The sequence below is a fragment of the Tenrec ecaudatus genome, chromosome 8 (assembly GCF_050624435.1).
Source record: "Tenrec ecaudatus isolate mTenEca1 chromosome 8, mTenEca1.hap1, whole genome shotgun sequence".
Lineage (NCBI taxonomy): Eukaryota > Metazoa > Chordata > Mammalia > Afrosoricida > Tenrecidae > Tenrec > Tenrec ecaudatus.
Window position 1 is genome coordinate 121,831,411 of NC_134537.1, and position 23,043 is coordinate 121,854,453.

Below are 23,043 nucleotides of genomic sequence, written 5' to 3' on the forward strand. Positions count from 1 at the left end.
ATGGAGTAAAGAAGGAAGATAGATTGTGGAGCCATGTCTGACATTGCCTGTGACAAACAGCCTTTGGATTGTATAGAGTTGGATTTTTCCCCCTTGTGTGGCCAAAAAAAGTCAAATGTGGGCCCCATGCCATTTCTTTAACCTGTCTTCTAGGCAAGGCTATGGTTTATGTCCCACAAGTGGTTTGGCATTGTGAACTTTTTCATGGGTTCCACAAAGTTGATTGTTGCCCCAAGATGCCTTGTGTGGTCTAACAGGAAAATGTACACGGAATTGAAGTAGATAAATTGCTCTGATTTGAAATACTTAGCCAGGAACTGAGCCTAACTCAATCTAGGTAGGTCTTAAATCACATATGATACAATTTAACTGAGGGTTACCACCCCAAAACACAAAAAGCTCCAATGGGCAGAGCTTTCGTAGTATGCATTTTTCCCACTAGGTGAGCATCAGAAACGGAGTTAGTGCATCCAGTGGCATCACCTGGGAAGTTTCTCTCTGGTCACAGTGAATTTTTTTTTCTTTTTTTACATTTTATTAGGGGCTCATACAACTCTTATCACAATTCATACATATACATACATCAATTGTATAAAGCACATCCGCACATCCCCTGCCCCAATCATTCTCAAAGCATTTGATAAGCCCTTTGCATCAGGTCCTCTTTTTTTTCCCCTCCTTCCCCGCTCCCCCCTCCCTCATGTGTCCTTGGTAATTTATACATCGTTATTTTGTCATATCTTGTCCTATCTGGAGTCTCCCTTCCCCCACTTCTCTGCCGTCCATTACCAGGGAGGAGGTCACATGTGGATCCTTGTAATCAGTTCCCTCTTTCCAACCCACTCACCCTCCACTCTCCCAGGATCGCCCCTCACATCCTTGGTCCTGAAGGTTTCATTCACCCTGGATTCCCTGTGCCTCCAGCCCCCATATGCACCAGTGTACAACCTCTGCCCTATCCAGTCCTGCCCTATCAGAATTTGGATCATGGTACTTGAGGGGAGGAAGCATCCAGGATCTGGGGGAAAGCTGTGTTCTTCATCGGTACTACCTCGCACCCTGACTGACCCATATCCTCTCCTAAACCCCTCTATAAGGGATTTCCAGTGGCCGACACTTGAGCCTTGGGTCTCCACTCTGCTCTTCCCCCTTCATTGAATATGGTACATATATATATACACACACACATATATACATAAATATATATCTTTTTTTTTTTGCATGATGCCTTATACCTGGTCCCTTGGCACCTCGTGATCACACAGGCTGGTGTGCTTCTTCCATGTGGGTTTTTTTGCTTCTGAGCTAGATGGCCGCTTGTTCACCTTCAAGCCTTTAAGACCCCAGACACTATCTCTTTTGATAGCCGGGCACCATCAGCTTTCTTCACCACATTTGCTTATGCACCCGTTTGTCTTCAGCGATCCTATCATGGAAGTGTGCAGCCAATTATATGATTTTTTGTTCTTTAATGCCTGATAACTGATCCTTCGGGACCACTCGATCACAACTTCATTTAATATTTTTGTGTGTGACGGCCGACTTAAGAGAACAACGTGCAGCTGTGAAATTTTGTTTCCTGCTCAGGAAAAATGATGCAGAAACTGTTGTGATGTTGAACATAGTTCACAAGGACAGTGCTATGAAAAAACTCAAGTGTATGAGTGGTTTTCTTGTTTCAAAAAAGGTAAAATGTCAATTGATGGCAAACCTCGTTCTGGACTTCCGTCAACTTCCCGAATGGATAAAAATGTCAACTTGTAGTGCATTTAGATTTCATTCCACAAGGTCAAACTGTTAATCAAGCTTTCTATGTAGAGGTTCCGAAAAAAATTGCATAAGAGTGTGCGACACAGTTGGTATAGAAGAAACGCTACTTATCTCATAGTATATGGGTTGAGGTACAAACAATCTGGGGGAGACAGGCCAAACCCACAGATGTACACATTCTTGGAACACAAAGAAGGGGAAAGTTGTGGGGAGAAAAAGAGGGAGATGATGACACTGGGGGAGCAGGGCACTAATCCACCTAGGAGAAAGGTATTCGTTATGTCTCCACAGAAAGGGGAGTGTGAGTGCAGACCCCACCACGGCGTGCCAAACCCCGAGGGCAACATAACCCAATGGAGCAAATCATAAGCAGAGAGGGCTACAGGGCCGGCCCCAATTACAGCCAAACTGCACCCTCTCTAGACTTATGTACTACAGAAGACAACAGTAAACCTACAGGTTGGGGAGGGGGGCTAGCTGCCACACTCACACATAAGCAAATCAAGAAGGAAAAAGAGAGGAAGGAGACCCCTTCACGACACACCAAGCCCTGCAGATGACGTTCCTGCACAGAACTGCTAAGACACAGAGGACTGTAGGGCTGACAACAGCATGATGTCCTCTCACTGGAGCATATCGCAAAAAACATCATAGACAAGGTAACAACTAGGGAATAAAATCAACAATGAGGAGGACATAGAGATCCTGGGGGTGCTGGAGCAACAGCAATCTCACTGAGAGGAATTACTACCAGACAGAAGAAGGGTGAGCATGATGGTGGGATAGAATGAGGGAAAGAGGAAAGCTCTAAGAAGCAAAGCTATGGATAGATGCATAACCATAATTGGGTACATATGTGCATTTATTAATTCATAAAAATAGAGGTATTGGCCTATGTACATATATTTATATGGTAATACATTGAGGAGGTGGATGCACTTTGGGCCTCTGCTCAAGCCCTCCCTCAATGAAAAGAACACTTTCTTCTAACAACCTGGCTTTCTTGATGCTCATCCTCCTGACACGATTGCTGGAGACAAAATGGGTACACAAGCAAATATGATGAAGAAAGTGGATGGCGCCTGGCTATTAAAAGATATGGTGTCTGGGATCTTAAAAGACCTGAAATTAAACAAGCAGCCCTCTAGCAGAGAAGCAACAAGCCCGTGTGGAAGAAGCACACCTGCCTATGCAATCATGAGATATTAATGGAATCAGGTAACAGGCATCAGAAGACCCAAAACAAACAAGCAAAAAATGTATTGTGGAGACAAGGGAGGTCAGAGCAGAGACCCAAAGTCTATCTGTAGACAAAGGTCCGGAAGGGATGAGTTAACCAGGGTGCAGTAAAGCACCAATGAAACAAACAACATTCCTCTGGTTCTTTGAGGTTTCCTCACCTCCCACTATCCTGAACCCAGACCTGCCTTTCAGTTCTGCCTAGACTGTAGCATGTTCACCAGTACAGATAAGAGCTCACAACACACAGAATCTAGGTCAGATACAATTCTCAGGCACAGAAATGGGAGTAGTGAAACTATGAAGGTAGGGAGGTGGAGAGGAAGGGGAAATCAACTGTAATGATCAATGCATAAACACTCCCCCAAATAGGGGGATGTACAACAGAAACGAGGGTGAAGGGGGACAGTGGTCAGTGTAAGAAATGAAAATAATAATAATGTATATTTTATCAAGCAGTCACCGGGGGAGAGGGTGAGGGAGGGAAAAAGAGAAGCTCATACCAAGGGCTCAAACAGAAAGGAAATGTTGAGAAAACAACGATGTCAACATCTGTACACAGATGCTTGATACAATTGATGCATGGATTGTTATAAGAGCTGTAAGAGCCCCCAATAAAATGATCTTTAAAATAAAAGTGTGTGACAAAAAGTCCTGATTTGTGGCAGGAGGACTGGTTTTGCCACCACGATAAAGCACCTGCTCACGTGGCCCTCACAGTGCACCAGTTTTGGGCAAAAAACAGCTTGCCTCTCTTGCTTCACACATCTTTTTCTTTTTTAATGTTTTATTAGGGGCTCATACAACTCTTATCACAATCCATCCATACATCAATTGTGTAAAGCACATCTGTACATTTATTACCATCATCATTTTCAAAGTGTTTGCTCTCCACTTAAGCCCTTTGCATCAGGTCCTCTTTTTATCCCCTCCTTCCCCGATCCCCTCTCCCTCATGAGCCCTTGATAATTTATATATTATTATTTTGTCATATCTTGCCCTGTCCAATGTCTCCCTTCACCCCCCTTTTCTGTTGTCCCTCCCCCAGGGAGGAGGTCACATGGAGATCCTTGTAATCGGTTCCCTCTTTCCAAACCACTCTCCCTCCCTCTGCCCTCCCAGTTTCGCCACTCACACCCCTGGTCCTGAAGGTATCATCCGCCCTGGATTCCTGTGCCTCCAACTCCTATCTGCACCAGTGTACATCCTCTGCTCTATCCAGACTTGCAAGGTAGAATTTGGATCACGATAGTTGGGGGGGAGGGGGGGAAGCATTTAGGAACTGGAGGAAAGCTGTATTGTTCATCGGTGCTACATCGCACCCTGACTGACTCATCTCCTCCCCTAGACCCCTCTGCAAGGGAATCTCCAGTGGCTGACAAATGGGCTTTGAGTCTCCACTCTGCACTCCCCCCTTCATTCACCATGGTAAGATTTTTTTGTTCTGATGATGCCTTGTACCTGATCCCTTCGACACCTCGTGATCGCACAGGCTGGTGTGCTTCTTTCATGTGGGCTTTGTTGCTTCTGAGCTACATGGCCGCTTGTTTACCTTCAAGCCTTTAAGACCCCAGACGCTATACCTTTTGATAGCTAGGCACCATCAATTTCCTTTGCCACATTTGCTTATGCACCCGTTTTTCCTCAGCGATCATATCATGGAGGTGTGCACCCAGTGATAAGATTTTTTTTGCTCTTTCATGCCTGATAATTGATCCCTTCAGAACCTCGTGATCACACAGGCTGGTGTGTTCTTCCATGTGGGCTTTGTTGCTTCTGATCTAGATGGTCACTTGTTTATCCTCAAGCCTTTAAGAACCCACACGCTATATCTTTTGATAGCCGGGCACCATCAGCTTTCTTCACCATATTTGTTTATTCACCCGCTTTGTCTTCAGCAGTTGTGTTGGGAGGATGAGCATCATAGAATGCCAATTTAATAGAAGAAAGTATTCTTGCATTGAGGGAGTACTTGAGTGGAGGCCCAATGTCCTTCTGCCACCTTAATACTATACCTATAAATATAAGCATATAGACCTATTTCCCCATCCTTATATATATATTTGCATATGTACATGTCTTTTTCTAGACCTCTATAAATGCCCTTTGCCTCCCAGCTCTTTCCTCTATTTCCCTTGACTTTCCTTCTGTCCCACTATCATGCTCTGTCCCTGCCTAGGTTTCAGTAATACCTCTTCATTACATTATCCTTGATCATTCCTTACCAGGCCTCCCACACCCACCTCACCACCAATTTGGATCACTGGTCGTTCCCTTGTCTCTGGGTTTGTTAACACCACTTCCTTGCCCCACACATCTTACTCACCTGACCTCACACCATGTGACTTCTTTTTATTTCCATAAATGAAGAGGAACATGAAAGGAACAGTAATTTTGACAACATATAAGCGATGAAGATGAAAAAATGAGGGAGATGCTGTCAGCCATTCAAACAGATGAGTTTGAAAAATGTTTCCAAGAATGGAATCTCAGATTTGACAAATGTATTAAGTGTAATGTATAGTACTTTGAAGGTCACAAGATTGTTTTGTAAAAAAATTTAATTACATAGCTTTGGAGGAAAAAAATTCCATTTGGGGGTTACCCCCTTGTAATCATTGCCACAATAAATTTTACAACATTTTGTTTTTTTATTAAGGAAAATATCAAATAGCTGCAGAATAGAACAGAGTAAGCTTTCTTGTACCTATAACCCCGCTTCAACTATTTTCAACTAATTTCTAATCTTTTTTTTAATCTCGATATTTCCTCCATGATCAGTGTTACACCACAAATGCGATGTCATTCATTCTGATTTTAAATTTCTAATATTGGGAAAGTAGTCTTGACATATTTGAGAAGGCCTCTTTGGTAAGAATTTGAGACTGTCTATTCATTGACAAAAAAATTTTTTATCTAACATGAGATTTTTTTTATATATATAAATCATTTTATTGGGGGCTCTTACAGCTCTTATAAGAATCCATATATCAATTGTATTAAGCATATTTTACATATGGTGCCATCATCATTTTCAAAACATTTTCTTTCTATTTGAGAGATTGGTTTCAGCTCCTCTTTTTTCCCTTGCCCCCTTGTGACCCCTTGACAAATAATAAATTAATATCATTTTCATTTCTTACCTCATCTGCTATGTCCCTTCAACCATGTTTCTGTTGTTCATCCCGTTGGTGGGGGGATGCGGGGCAGTTAAGTGTTGATCTTTGCGATCACTACCCCCTTTCTTCCCCTTCTTCACCCACTTTTTCTCTACCCTCATGGTATTGCTACTCACATTTCTTTTCCTGAGGGGTTTATCTGTCCTGGATTCTGTGTGTCGAGAGCTCTTATCTGTACCAGTGTACATGCTACAGTCCAGCTGGTTTGTAAGGTAGAACTGGGATCATGATAGTGGAGGGGGGTGGAGGAAGGAAACATTTAAAAACTATAGGAATGTTGTGTGTTTCATTGGTGCTATACTGCACCCTGGCTGGCTCATCTCTTCCTTGTTACAATTCTGCGAGGGGATATCCAATTGTCTAAAGATGAGCTTTGGGTCTTTGCTCTGATGCCCCTCATTCACATAGATATGGTTATTTGTTTGGGTTCTTATGATGCCTGATACCTGATGCTGTCAACACCTTGTGATCACATAGGCTGATGTGCTTCTTCCATGTGGGCTTTGTTGCTTCCCTGCTAGATGGCCGCTCATTTAACTTCAAGCCTTTAAGACCCCAGATGCTTTATCTTTTGATAGCCAGGCACTATCAGCTTTCTTCATCACATTTGCTTATGCACCCATTTTAACTTGAGCAATCATGTTAGGAAGGTGAGCATCACAGAATGTCAGGTTATTACAACAAAGTGTTCTTATATTCAGGGATAACTTGAGTAGAGACCCAATGTCTATCTGGTGCCTTGAGACTTAGCATATAAATATATGTACATAGGCCTATATCCCTATTGTTATATATGAATATATTTACATACATGCCCATATTTATACCTCTAGAAATGTTTTTTGCCTCCTAGTTCTTTCCTCTATTTCCAGTTACTCTCCTCCTATTCCACTATCATGTTCAACCTTAATTTGGCTCTCAGAAATTCCTCTTAGCTACATTGCACTTGATCAAACCACACTGGGCATTCTATTCCCTCCTCAGCATCTATTTTAGCTCTCTTGTTGTTCCCTTGTCCCTGGATTTGTATGCTCCCCCTACCTTTCCACCCAGAACATTTTCTTTTTTTTTAAACATTTTATTAGGGACTCATATAACTCTTATCACAATCCACACATATATATACATCAATTGTATAAAGCACATCTGTACACTCCCTGCCCTAATCATTTTCTTTTTTTCCCCTCTTTTCTCTTTTTACATTTTATTAGGGGCTCATACAACTCTTATCACAATCCATACATATACATACAACAATTGTTTAAAGCACACCTGCACATTCCCCGCCCCAATCAGTCTCAAAGCATTTGCTCTCCACTCAAGCCCCTCGCATCAGGTCCTCTTTTTTTCCCCCTCCCTCCCCACTCCCCCCTCCCCCATGTGCCCCTGGTAATTTATACATTGTTATTTTGTCATATGTTGCCCTATCCGGAGTCTCCCTTCCCCCACTTCCCTGCCATCCATCTCCCAGGGAGGAGGTCACATGTGGATCCCTGCAATCAGTTCCCCACTTCCAACCCACTCACCCTTCACTCTCCCAGTACCGCCCCTCACACCCTTGGTCCTGAAGGTATCGTCCACCCTGGATTCCCTGTGCCCCCAGCCCCCATATGCACCACCCAGAACATTTTCTTCTTGTACTCATTGTTGTTAGTTCCCAATTTTCCCTTGTCATGCCCCTAGGCAATTATCAATACAGTTACTGTCTCTATAGATTTTCCTATGCCGTGCTTCAGATACAGAATATCATACAAAATATAAACATGAAGCAAAAAAAGAACCCCAAAAACCTCAACAACCATGACTAGACAAAAGCAGAAAACCTCATTTAAAAAGAAAGCATAAGATATTAAATACTGGAACAACTTTAAAATGGTTCAAAAGGGAGATCTGATGATAAAATATTGCATTTTAACCTAACCACATGTGCCATGATCTATTGTGCAATGTTCTCTGTCTGATAGTAAGGCTTGATAGCAATCCTTTGACTATGGTCAGAGGGTACTCACCAGAGACTTAACTTATGTGGGGACCCAGCAAATGGATTAGGGGTTTCTACTATCATTCCTAGCCTTCTGAAAACCAAGTGTTCACAATTTAAGCCCTAACACCATTCCCTCTTTTGGATTTGGATTTTTTTAATTTTATAGTCCTTGGATCATACAAGCTGGTGTGCTTCTTCCATGTGTACTGGATTGATGCCTCACTTAAGTGGCTGCTGGTTTTAAGACAAGCCTTTAACACCTCAGATGCTATTCTTTCTGATAGTCAAGCATCATCTGCTGTCTTCACTGCACTTTGCGACAGCCCCTGTAGCTTCAGCGATCTCCTCATGAGGGCAAGCATCCCTAGGGGCCATGTCATAAGAACCAATTGTTCATAGATTGAGGCTAGAATTAACTCCAAGTCGAAAATCTATTCATATATCTTTCTCTCCTCACCAGGTCTGGAGAGCTCTGCTCTTCAGCTTCTAGTCCTTGGCTCCTTAGTGATATTCATGTGGTATCTCATCTATCTTGCCCCATCTTTTTTTTCTCGCTAGTTTGCTTGTTTGTGCTCGTTTATAACTCAAAAGAGATTACCTTTAATTTTTCTCATTAGTATGAAAAAGAAAGTCCATTTCTAACTGAGATGATAACAATAGGTATACATTCTAATCACAGGTACATTTGGAGGGTGTGTATGTGTGTGCACAATTCAATCTATAGCATTCACTACTGCCTAAATCTATTATTTCCTTAAAGTTCATTAAGATCACCATTCTCATTCTATCATTCCTTCTGTGTTTATCAGTGGAATGCTTCTGAAGAGAAAGCTTTGTGTTCAGCAAACCTTTGTGTGAGTTAGTCTTAAATAAAGCCAAAACAGAAAAGACAGGAGAAGTTATTTCTCCATTAATAAAATTTCATTTTCAATTAGTTTTTTAGAGTATCACTCATGAATTTTTTTATACATGTCATGTATTGAAATCCATTGCAGTCATTCTTCTTTTTGCTGTTAACATGATCCTTTCTTTGGCTTATAGGAATTCTTCAGTTGACCTATCCTTTTGACAAGATTCCTATTTGAGTTTGGGTTTTCTAAAGAAGCAAAACCAGACACTTTATATGTATATATGTAGAGAAATTTACATTAAGAAAACGGCTCACACAGTTGCAGAAGTGTGCAATTTCAAGTCCAGACAGTTCCAAGTTTATGAGTCAGATGTTAAGCTGGAGGTTTTTCCTTACTCAAGAAGCTGCAGGGTTTGATGAACCCAGGATTGGCAGGAAGATCACAAGCCTTTGGCTTCAGAGGCAGACGAACACAAGGTTAGGATGTCAATCTTTTGGCTAGAGTTGAGGAAGTCCAAGGTTGGCAAGTCACATGGTAGACTGCTGATGACTCCCAGAATGGGCAGGTAATATGCTAGGTTATTGGTACAAATTCAAAGAACCAGAAGTGGATGAGCCAGGTGCATCGATGAGTTTTTTTCCCTAGCATAATGTACCTGCTCATATTTCAGGGCGGAAAGAGCTATCATAGGAGAATTTTGTAGAGAAACTTTTACCCACCCATCCTACAATAGCCCAAATCTTGCCCCTGCAGATATCTTTTTATTCCCAAAATTCAACATTTAAAAGAACATGAGTTGAGTCCCTCAGGATGCCAAACTGCGGTCTTGATGTGATGTTAATTGAAGAGCACAGAATTCTTTGGGAGAAAGGTTAGCAAGATGGAAATATCGACTTCAGAAAGAAGCGAATGAGCCTATTCCACTCCCAACACCAAGGTCAACTGGCATAACATCATGCTCAAAGTCAATGTTCCACATTCAACTTGAGTGAAGGGTGATCTCTCAAATATTATTTAAGTATCTTTACTGGAATCAAATCTAATTCAATTTTCCAGCCAAATAAAATATTGCTTTTTCCAGGGAAGAGGAATTAATGCCATTGGCATTCTAAGTGATTATTGTCACCACACAGCTGAATATCTGTGTCCATATTTAATATATAAAACAAGTAGTATTTTTGAATCTCATATTTTTATTATTATTTTCTTTAAAGAATTATAAATCTCTGAGAAACTCAAAATCCCAGCCTCGCTCATCTGGCACACACCTGAAACTGCTGGCCCTAATGAGTTGCTAGTTAAACATTAAAAAAGAGTCTCTTTTATTACTATATATATATTGTATTGTGAACATTTCCAACCATACATAAAAGTATATAGAACAGTACATACCTCCTTGTATGTCAAATCAGGGCATCTGTTTCTAATTTTTTTATGTAATAAAAGTTTTATGGATATATGAGAGGCTCGGTTATCCACTCTACACTAATATCATTCATCTCACTTTACTCTTGAGAAAAACACCCACTTTTCTGAATTTAGAACTTACTACTCTACTAAAAATTGACATTCTAATAATTTTAATACATCAATATGAAGGGATTTCAGAAAGTTCACAAGAAAAATTCATTATGTTTTTATTTCATTTTCCATGAACTTTTTGATGCTCCCTTGAATATTAATGATAATTAATTAAAATTATTATTTAAAATAATATATTTCTGTTTTATAACATTGATGTAAATTTGATTTTAACGATGCCGTTTTCTACAGGAAGCCTGGTACTGCAGTGATAATGCGCTGGGCTAATCAGTAGGTCAGCAGTTTGAACCCACCATCTGTTCTACTCGAGAAAGATTTGGCTGTCAGCACTCAGAAGGAGTTAACAGTCTTGGAAACCCAGAGGGGGAGTTCTATTCTGTCCTTTAGGGCCCCTGGGGGGTCAGAAGGGACTCCATCAAAGCAAGCTTTTTGGTTTTTCTTCAGTTTGCTTTTTATTTTATTTTCTTATAAATCATTTTATTGGGGGCTCTTACAGATCTTATAACAATCCATACGTCAATTGTATCAAGAAGATGTTGCCATCATCCTTTTAAACATGTTTTCTTTCTATTTGAGTCCTTGGTATCAACTCCTCTTTTTCCCTCCCCCCTCCCCCTTCATGAACCCTTAATAAGTTATAAATTATTATTATTCTCATATCTTACACTATCCTCTGTCTCCCTTCACCCATGTTTCTGTTGTTCATCCCCCTTGTGTGTGTGTGGGGGGGGGGGTGGCATTATACCTCCATCACTGCGATCAGTTCCCCTTTCTTCCCCTTCTCCCCCTATCTTCCCCCTACCCTCATGGTATTGCTACTCTCAATATTGGTCCTGAAGGGTTTATCTGTCCTGGACCCCGTGTGTCAAGAACTCTTATCTGTACAGGCTCTGGTGTAGCCAGCTCTGTAAGGTAGAACTGGAGTCATGATAGTGGGGGGTGAGGAAGCATTAAAGAACTAGAGAAATATTTGTCAGTGCTCTACTTGTGACCCTTCTGTGAGGAGATGCCCAATTGTCTACAGATGGGCTTTGGGTTTCCACTCTGACCCCTTCATTCACATCGATATGATTATTTGTTTTTGGTCTTTCTGATGCCTGACACATGATCCCGTCAACACCTTGTGTTCACACAGGCTGGTTTGCTTCTTCCATGTGGGTTTTGTTGCTTCCCTTCTAGATGGCTTCTTGTTTACCTTCAAGCCTTTAAGACCCTAGATGCTTTATCTTTTGATAGCCGGCCACCATCAGCTTTCTTCATCACATTTGCTCATGCACCCATTTTAACTTCAGCAATCATGTTGGGAAGGTGAGCATCAAAGAATGCCAGGTTATTACAACAAAGTGTTCTTATATTCAGGGATAACTTGAGTAGAGACCCAATGTCCATCTGGTGCCTTGATACTTAACATATAAATATATGTATCCCTATTGTTATATATGAATATATTCACATATATACATGCTTATATCTATATCTCTATAGATATTTTTTGCCTCCTTCTTTCCTCTATTTCCTTTTACTTTCCTCCTGCCCACTATCGTATTCAACCTTTATTCGGATCCAGTAATTCCTCTTGGCTACATTGCACTTGATCAAATCCCACCAGGCATTCTACACCCTCCTCACCATCTACTTTATATCTCTTATTGTTCCCTTGTTCCTGGGTTTGTTAGCTACCTGGTCCATTTCCCTCACTTCCTCCTCTCCCATCAGTCAGTCCCATTGTTTTCTCCTGGGATTGTTTACCTTGCCTATCATATATAGACAAACATGAAATAAAAGGAAAAAAGACAAAGCAGCAGCAGTAAAGGGCCTATAAATAGTTCCAGGTCTGTCTGCTGACCCTTATGTATGTTTTCCAATGGAGTCGAATGAGATGCCAAGCCCTGCCTTCCAAGTCTGAGATCAATTTTCAGGATTCCTCAGGGACTTCAATGCTTTGCTGCTCTGTTGCACTACCTTTATCATTTGCCCTGTTGTTGGGAGTCAGACTGGGAATAATTCCTACACTGTGTCTCCAGTGCTGTCCCCTGCAGAGCCGAGAGTTAGTGATTAGATGTCATGTTTCATGGTGGGGCTGGCCCTCCAGTCCTCTCTGTGCCTTGGCTTTTCCTAGCAGGAGTTTCGTCCTCAGGGGTTGGTGGGCCAGGATTCGGTTCTCTCTCTCTCTCTCTCTCTCTCTCTCTCTCTCTCTCTCTCTCTCTCTCTCTCTCTCCCTCTTAGTTTTCTCTCTCTCTCCCTCTTAGTTTTCTCCAGTGGTGTCTGGGCCGACCCACTTCTCTCCCTGGGGCTGGATCTTCAGAGCTGTCCTCTGGAGTGCAATCTTCTGGGGAGGGGATGGACGTAGATTGGATTGGGGCTGGCCCCTCAGACCTCTCATTGCCCTCAAGGCTTGGTGTACCAGGTTAAGATCTGGTCCCTCTCTCCCTTTCCGGTGGAGACATAAAAATAAACCTCCCCATGGATGGGTTAGTGTCCTGTTCCTTCAGTATCCACAGCAACTTTGTTTTTTTTCTTTTCTCCTCCTTTATCCTGGTACAAATAACAACATCTTTCTTCAAAGAGTTGGAAAAACTGACTACCAGCTTCATATGGAGAGGGAATAAGCTCAGAATTCACAGAGAACTCTTCAAGAAGAAGGACAAAATAGGAGGGCTTGCTTTACCTGACTTTAGTGCCTATTATACAGCTACCGTGGTCAAACAGTGTGGTACTGATGTAATGACAGATACCCAGACCAATGGAAAAGAACTGAAAACCCAGAAATGAAATCAGCATACATACAACTGATCTTTGGTAAGGACCCCAAAAAATATCTAATGGGAAGCAGATGTCCTCTTCAACAAGTGGTACTGGAAAAAAAATGGTTATCTACCTGCAGAAAAATGAAGCAAGACCCTTACCTTATCCCATGAACAATAATAAACTCAAGGTGGATCACAGGCCTTGAGATAAAACACCAAAACAATTAGGGCTATTAATGAAGGAATTGGGACAAACCTAAGAACGTTGGTGCAGGCTATTGGTGCAGAATGCATAGGCTATTGGAACTAGGAAAGGACACAAACACAGAGGAAGCACAAATTGACAAGTTGGATATATGGAAGATGAAACACCTGTGTACCTCGAAAGACTTCGCCAAAAGAGTAATAAGCAAGCCCACAGGCTGGGAAAACATCTTTAGCAATGACCCATCAGACAAAGGCCCTATTACTAAAATCTACAGGTAACTTTTTCCTCCCTTGATATACATGGATCCAAAGGTAGTATTTGGAACAGAACAAAGGGATTCTATGTCATTTAAAATTGGAAATACTGTGCACACATTGTATTTTTTTCCATCTCATTACCCAGTGTTTATGAAGAAGAATGTGGCATCAAGAATGGAGGATTTACTAATAACCTGAGATACACAGAAGACATAACCTTGCTTGCTGAAAGTGAAGATGACTTGAAATACTAACTGATAAAGACAGTCTGCAGTATAGATTCCATCTAAACATAACGAAAACTACAATTTTTTACAATTGGGTCAATAAGCAGCATCGTGGTAAAGGGCAAAGAAAGGGAAGTTGTCACGGACTTTGTTATTTTATATACACAACCGAAGTCCATGAAAGCAACAGTCCCAAACTCAAGGGACATATTACATTGGACAGATCTGTTGCAAAAGTCTTCTTTAATCTTCTACAAAGAAAATAGTTCGTCTTGAGAACTAAGGTGTGCCTGATCCAAACCATGGTATTCTTAATCCCCTGATAGGCACGCAAAAGTGGGACCATAAATAAGGAAGGTGGAAGAAGAAATGATACTTTTAAATTACAGTGTTGGTGGAGACTACTGGATATACCACGGACTGTCAGGAAAAATAATAAATCTATCTTGGTTCATGCAGTGTCGATACGATTAGGTATCAGGCATCAAACACCTAAAACAAAACAAAAAATCATATCATTGTGAATGAGAGTTTAGTGGAGAGTAGAGACCCAAAGCCCATCTGTGGACAATTGAACATCCCTTACAGAAGGATCACAAGGAAGAGATGAGCCAGTCAGGGTGCAGTACAGCACTGATGAAACACACAACTTTCCTCTACTTGTTTGATGTTTCCACCCCTCTTACCCTCCACTATTATGACTCCAATTCTACCTTACAAATCTGGGTAGACCAGAGCATGTACACAGGTACAGATAAGAGCTGGAAACACAGGGAATCCAGGACAGATAAACTCCCCAGGACCAATATTGAGAGTATCGATATCAGGAGGGGAAAGGGAAGGTGGGGGGAGATAGGTGGAGCCAATCACAATTATCTATATATAACCCCCTCCTAGAGGAATGGACAACAGAAAAGTTGGTTAAGGGAAACATCAGTCAATGTAATACATGAAAAAATAATAATTTATAAATTATCAAGGGTTCATGTGGAGAGAGGCGGAGAGAGGGAGAGGGAAAAAGAGGAGCTGATACCAAGGGCTCAGTTAGCAAGAAAATGTTTTGAGAATGATGAGGGCAACAAATGTACAAATGTGCTTGACACAATGGATGTTATGTGTGGACTGTGATAAGAGTTGTACGAGTCTCCAATAAAATGATTTTTAGAAATAAAATAAAAATAAATCTATCTTGGAAGAACTATAGCCAGTTCTTAGAAAGGAGCTTATCAAGACATTTTGCACTTTGGATGTGTTATCAGAAGGGGCCGGTCTAGCGACGTCATCAGGGTGAGTGTCACCCAGTGCAGTTACTCATGGTATTACCCTTTCACTGTGGGCGAGCTGTCAGCTGAAGGGTTCCCCAGGGGCAGAGCAGTCGGTCAGGTTTCACCTCCACACTACAGAACAATATACAACACTGCCTCGCTTCTCCCATCCCCCTTCGGTGTCCTCCCCTCTCCCATTAGTCAAGGCAAGGGACCCCGCCTCCCTGCCATCCTCTTAATGTGGGCATGAGGGATGAGTGACTGCAATGGGTGATGGATGACATCAATCCTAACACTACTGTTCTGGCTGTACTTCCCCCAGTCACCCCTTGTTTTGAGCCCTGGGGTCACCTCTCTGACAGTGTCAGGATGTATGGTCCTCACTCCCTGAACCCCATAGTGATGCCACTAGACCAGGACCTGAAGGACATCATACTGGGTAAAGTAGCCTCAAAAGACCAAATACACAGCCATCAAGTCCACCCTGACTCATCGCGGTCACATGTAGAGTTTCTGAGCCTGCTTATCTTTACTGGCGGAGACAGCCTCATCTTTCTCTAGAGATGCAGCTGGCGGGTTAGAATTGCTGACCTTGTGGTTAGCAGCCTGGCCTGTAGCCCACTAGAGCACCAGGGATTCTTTGGTACAGAAGAGTGTTAGTGAAAGAGAAGAAAACCCTGAACTATATGGATTAATACACTGGGCTCAACTTCACAGTGATGAGGCTGGAACAAGCCTAAGGAGTGTTTCGGAGGGAACCAATTCAAAGGCCCCTATCAATGACATGCCTGGAGTTATAATCTCACTCAGGAATGAGTTGTCTTTGCTAGGTTAACAGGATAGGATTAGGATAGAATTGAGATATAAAAGAAATAAAATACGCCAACAGAGATAAGGAAACTGAGATGCAAGCCGCAAAAAGAACAGAATCCCAGCGACAAGGACCTTCCTCCGGAGCTGACCCAAAGAGAAAACCTGGCCCTACAGCTGGCAACCTGAGTTCAGACTTAGAGCCTCCTTCTCTGGGGATGTACCGGCTTATGACATGGGCTGCTCACCAAGTGGTCATCGCTTCTAACCGTTCTGGGGAAGAAAGATGTAGCTTTCTGCTCCTCTTAACGATTTACAGACTCTGAAACCCAAAGGGGGGTGATTCTACTCTGCTCTTTGGGTCAGAATTACTATGAGTCTTTGTGATAGGTAGATTGACACCATAGATTTACGGTGTCAACATAGCCAATGAACACATGTGGGATGAATTGAAAGGTGGAGAGATAAATGTCTCAACGAGCCTCATCATTCTTGTCTCTTGGTCTGTGATGATCAGACCAGTGTGCAGCTGCATTAGCTGTCTGCCTCAACTTGCAAGCTGCATTACCTGTGGGACAACCAACCCTTGGGCTGTGTCCTGGTAGTTTGAGGTTCCTTCAAGACCTGCTTTGTCATGCTACTGGAGTATATCTATCGCTTGATCTGAGGACTGTCAGACCCTGTCTTCTGGCTGACTATTGGTGACCTGCCTTGCTCTTTGCTGCCTGTGGCTGGATTGCCTGAATTGTTCTACAGAGGACTAAGCTGTCTACTTCCATGACTTGCACCTGGAGTCGCTCAAGACTTGAAGGACTGCCAGTGTATTCGCTGTCTCATGGAAATGGTTGCACTGAGCCACTGCTTTATAGAGTAATTAACTGTTTATTTCTTATGTTGTATATATCTATATCATCTATATCTATATCTAATCATAAGTGTCCTAGTTTTTTTTCTCTACAAATTCTTTTTTTTTCCTTTGGGTGGTGGGTGGTGGTGGTAAGGGTGGTGGGTGGTGTAGTGGTGGGTGGTGGAGTGGTGATGGTAAGGGTGGTGGGTGGTGGAGTGGTGGTGGGTGGTGGGTGGTGGTGGTGGGTGGTGGGGTGGAGTTGGTGGTGGGTGGTGGGGTGGAGTTGGTGGTGGGTGGTGGGGTGGAGTTGGTGGTGGGTGGTGGTGGTGGAGGTGGTGGGTGGTGGGTGGTGAGTGGTGGAGTGGTGGTGGTAAGGGTGGTGGGTGGTGGTGGTGGTGGGTGGTGGTGGTGGTGGTGGGTGGTGGGTGGTGGTGGTGGTGGAGTTGGTGATAAGGGTGGTGGAGTTGGTGGTAAGGGTGGTGGGGTGGTGGTGGGTGGTGGGTGGGTCTATAGAAAATCTTGTCTAACATAGTCTTCTACACTCTCCTTTGGGTCAGAATTACTTTGAATTAGAATCAACTAGATAGAGTAGGTAAACTGTTTAAAAATAAATGTCTGTATTTTAAAGTCATTCACCTGTGGTATTTCTGTTATAGCACTACTAGGAAACCAGGGACTTAGTCAAGGATAGCAGAGGAGATACATATGTGTGTGTGTGTGTGTATATATATATATTCACTGCATAGTCTATGTCATCTCAATTCAGGGTTGCTACTATGTACATTTATGAGGCCTCCAGCAGTTGTTCCCCTCCTTCTGTCAGACTTTGCACCTGCACTCAGCGAAGTCACGGGGTGGAGTGTGCTTCCTCGGTCTTACTCAGAACCACGTTATCAGGGTAACCTTTTTAAAAAGCTATCTTCTCATTGGCTTCAAATTATATTTTGTTTAGAAAAGTAGTTAATATTCTATTTTTATAATAGTTACTTTGATTTGATTGCTTAGTACACAGATTATTACGAAGACTATGTGACTAAAAATTGTTTATAGTCTAAATGTTGGGGAAAGGGTTATTATTAATGGTATAAAATCAAACCTTCGTTATAGTTTTCAAGTATATGTATTTATATAGTTGTACTGCATAAGTGTGAGTATGTGAGGGTAAGTAAAAAAGGACTGTTACGTAGTGGGGCAGGAGGAAAGTCAAGGGAGATGGAGGAAGGAGCTGGGAGTCAAGGGGCATTTATGGAGGTCTAGACAAAGACATGTACATGCAAATATATATATGAGGATGGGGAAATAGATCCATGTGTCTATATTTATAGGTTTAGTATTAAGGTGGCAGAAGGATTTTGGGCCTCTACTCAAGCACTCCTTCAATGCATGAATACTTTCTTTTATTAAATTGGCACTCTACGATGCTCACCCTCCCGACACAACTGCTGAAGGCAAAGTGGGTGAACAAGTAAATGTGGTGAAGAAAGCTGATGGTGCCGGCTATCAAAAGAGATAGTGAGTGGGGTCTTAAAGGCTTGAAGATAAACAAGCGGCTATCTAGCTCAGAAGCAACAAAGCCCACATGGAAAAACACACCAACCTGTGTGATCATGTGGTCCCGAAGGCATCAGTTATCAGGCATCAAAGAACAAGAAAATCATATCATTGACTGCACACCTCCTTGATACTATCGCCGAAGACAAACGGGTGCATAAGCAAATGTGGCGAAGAAAGCTGATGGTGCCCAGCTATCGAAAGAGATAGCATCTGGGGTCTTAAAGGCTTGAAGGTGAACAAGCGACCATCTAGCTCAGAAGCAATAAAACCCACATGGAAGAAGCACACCAGCCTGTGAGATCACGAGGTGCCAAAGGGACCAGGTATAAGGCATCATGCAAAATATATATATATATATATATATATATATATATATATATATATATATATATATATATATATATATATATATACCATAGTGAATGAAGGGGGAAGTGCAGTGTGGAGACCCAAGGCCCAAATGTCGACCACTGGAGATCCCCTCATAGAGGGGTTTAGGAGAGGAGATGGGTCAGTCAGGGTGCGATGTAGTACCGATGAAGAACACAGCTTTCCCCCAGATCCTGGATGCTTCCTCCCCCAACTACCATGATCCGAATTCTACCTTGCAAGCCTGGATAGGGCAGAAGTTGTACACTGGTGCATATGGGAGCTGGAGGCACAGGGAACCCAGGGTGGACGATACCTTCAGGACCAGGGGTGTGAGGGGCGATGCTGGGAGAGTGGAGGGTGAGTGGGTTGGAAAGGGGGAACTGATTACAAGTATCCACATGTGACCTCCTCCCTGGGAGATGGACGGCAGAGAAGGGGGTGGGGGGAGACTCCGGATAGGGCAAGATATGACAAAATAACAATCTGGATTATCAAGGTTTCATGGGGGAGGAGGGTGCGAGGAGGGAGGGGAACAAAAAGGAGGACCTGATGCGGAGGGCTTAAGTGGAGAGCAAATGCTTTGAGAGTGATTAGGGCAAAGAATGTATGGATGTGCTTTATACAATTGATGTATGTATATGTGTGGATTGTAATAAAAGTTTTATGAGCTCCTAATAAAATGTAAAAAAAGAAAGGGAAAAAAAGGACTGTTACAAAGCCAAACAACTCTGAAACAAACATATCAAAATTTGAAGCTATTGTTGCTTACCATATCCATCTTGGTCTATAAGCTTCTGAGAGTGGCATTTCAATGTTTTTAATCACTCCCTGAATAATTCTGCACTCCTCCATTAAAACCTCATAGAAACAACAGCTTTGGCATATTCAAGGGACTCAAATTGTGTTCTCTTTGAATGTCCTTTCAGTTGGAGGAACTATGACAATAGTTTCATTTAGAAGAATGAATGCCAGACTAGCCTCAAGGAGCTGGAGAGTAAAGATGTCCCAAATGCCCAACTCTTCCAGGATGCTCTCTGTTCCAGGGCCACCAGCTCCCTCCACGACTCCGCCCCTAGCACATTCCCTCACATCCCTGGGTTCTGTGCGTTGCTGCGCAGTCCCACAGCAACCCATGAAACTTTCCAGAAATGTCTCACATGGTCATGAGTGCTATTCAGCTCCAACTGTGAAAGTCAGGCAGGCTCCAGAGCCAGAGGGGAAAACATGTCAAAAATTCACAGCAGGTCTTTTGGTTTCTGCCAAAGCTCAGTCAGGACATAAGGGTCTGGCTTTCAGGCAAGTTGATGTGAGTTAGAACCAGTGTGTGCATGTACATACCCTCCAAAGGATATCATGTCGCATCCTCTCCTAAGGTAAAGTCAGTGTGCGTGTGTACATACCCTACAAAGGATATCAAGTCCCATCCTCTCCTAAGGTAAAATCAAACGTGCCCTCAGGGCAACAGAAGGTGTAGCTTGGTTCACGCCCTCTATTAAGGCCAGGTCTTAATCTCTTAGGCTATAAAGGAGCCCAGGTGGTAAAATGGTTATCTTTGGCTGCTAACTGCAATGTGCAGTAAGAAACGAGCAGCCCTTCCTTGGGAGAAAGACCAGGCTTCTACTCCTGTAAAGACTTACAGTCTGGGAAACTCTCAAGGGAAGTTCTACCCTGTCCTCTAGGGAGACTGTGAGATGCCATTGACTTTCTGGCAGTGGGTTTGGTTTGAATTCCAGTACTGGTATCGCAGAGAATGCTTTCCAAAATGAGGTCACAACTACAGGTGCATAAACTCCATATGTATAATAGAGTAAATGAGGAATTATGGCTAGAAGAGCCACATTAATTGTCTATAACTCAGAAACAAGAAGTCCAAAGGGGCAAGTTCAGGGCTGTAGTGTGCACAGGGTGAGGTTTCCCAATAAAATTCTTGTAGGACAGCCCTCGACAAATGATCAGGTGCATTATTAAGATAGAAATAAATTCCTCAGTCCTCAATGAAACTGTCCTGGCTTTTTCCTCACCAATGTAATTTTCAATTTTCTTAAAACTTCTAATAATGGGCCCTTGAAATGGTTCTGTCTTTTGAAAATACCATAGCTATGCAGATGGCCCATCTGGATCCCACAACCTTCTGAGTCAACCGCTGTCTGTTGAACGCAAACAGTCCTCTCAGAAGCTACTAGTTCTATTGGACTTTGCTCTCTGGATCATATTGGTAAACTTGTCAGTTATGATTCATTCAATAAAATTGTTTTTATTGACTTCCATGGAAAGATCAGCTCTTAGAACTAGTCGATGTTCCTCCACGTTCAGCACTCAATGAGCTGAGAGCTGGCTGAGGCCAATAGTCACTGAAAGTGCAACCTGCGTGAGAGCCACCTTCCGCAGCTGTCATATCAATGGTCGTTTTATGGTTTTATGGTTTTCGGCCAGTCTGCGAATGTCAGCCACAGTCGGCTTTATTCATGGAGGATGGCAGTCTTCCTTCTCTTGGCTCCTCTCCGAGGCCTTCCTGACCTTCTGTATCCCGATCCATCTAGAACCTGTTATTTTATATGGGGCAGCCTTTCTATAAATTTGTTGCCAAGTTTTTCTATAATTTGGAAATATGTTCAGTTGAGTTATGTTAAATATTTATTAAAAGCCCTGACTTCAAAATAATTTTTCCCTTTTTTTAAAGCACCCTACCGAGAGTAAGACAAGTATATTATTGAGAGAACGTGTCTGCAGCCATCAAGTGATCACAGACAGAGACATTCTGTTTGGAATAAACCCACGCATCGGGACTGCAATCCTAGTAGCAATACTTTTTGACTTACCCTCTTGTCCTTGTTCTATTGATTATTGATCAACAACAACAACCTCCAATCCCATTGTCATCAATTCCAACTCAGAGTTTAATGGGGTTTCTGAGGCTACAAATCTCTAGTGGAGCAGCTACTGAATTTGAGTGCCACCAGGACAGGAGTGAAATATAACCGAACACAAAAATTGTGCATCTCTGTCAATATTTCTGTCAATTTTCCCTGTTGTGCCTGCTGTGCACAATTGAAGGTCCTCCTCTTCCTAGTAAGGCATTTCTGTTATTGTTGTGTCTTAAAATATTGCCTTTCGATGTTACTATAGAGCCATGCACAAAGGAGACCTGGTTAGATGTGGGTTGTTAACCACAGGTTGGCACTTTGAAACCACCAGTGACTCTTCAGGAGAAAGATGAAACCTTTATCCAAAAAGGTCGCAAGGAATCAGAATGGACTCAACAGCAGTTGGTTAACTTGGGTGGTGCAGTCGCACACCAAATAAGGTCTATTCAGACAAGGTCTGACCACATAAACATCTGGTCCCATGAGGTTATAATACAGTGTAGCACCCCACACACAACACGTCTAGCTCACATCTCTTGTATGTAACCCAATTGCTCTGCCAGGTGTACAAAGGTAGAGTAAATATGTAACAGAGATGTAGTCAATAAACATGGCCCTTCTAGCCATGATCCTTTACGTGATGTATTATAAGGTCTAGCCTCTGTACCTGAGGCTATAATCACGTTTTGTAAGGAGCTCTCTGCTATATGAATGGCCAGGATCAAGTTGGGATTATGTCTACACCTTAGCACAGGATGTGAACCAAGTCGAGACCCTTTGTTTCTTTGGGTGTTTCGTTGGCAGAAAGACAAAAAAACACACCTTCATCAAAGCCATTCTTCTATGTATAAGAGCTATCTGGGAAACACAGAAAGAAACCCCAGGACCAACAAGGAAGCAAAACCAATGGTGGGGCAGGTTCAAGATTTGTCTTAAGTAGTGGAGGTCAAGACCAGAGGCACCAAAGACTGTGGCACGGAGACCATGGGCAGAGCAAAAGAGCCAGGCTGAAATCGGAGGCCAAAGCATGTAAACACAAGAAAACAAAGAGGAAAAACACCAAGACTAGGAGACTGTGAGGCAGGGCTGCCGGCTGGCTTCCTGGTCCATGGAGGCAGAAGCCAAAGGGCAATGTGACTCAAGGCCAGAGAGAGACTTGGCGGCTGGCTGAGAGAAGGCACCGCTGTGGACCAAGGATCATGGTTTACTTACTGTTTATAGATCCTGGCCTGTTGTGACCTGTTAACTCCCCTAATAAACTCCCTTAATCATGTATATTGTTGTGAGCTCTGTGCGGCCACTGCAATAAATTAGGGAAATAGCAGAG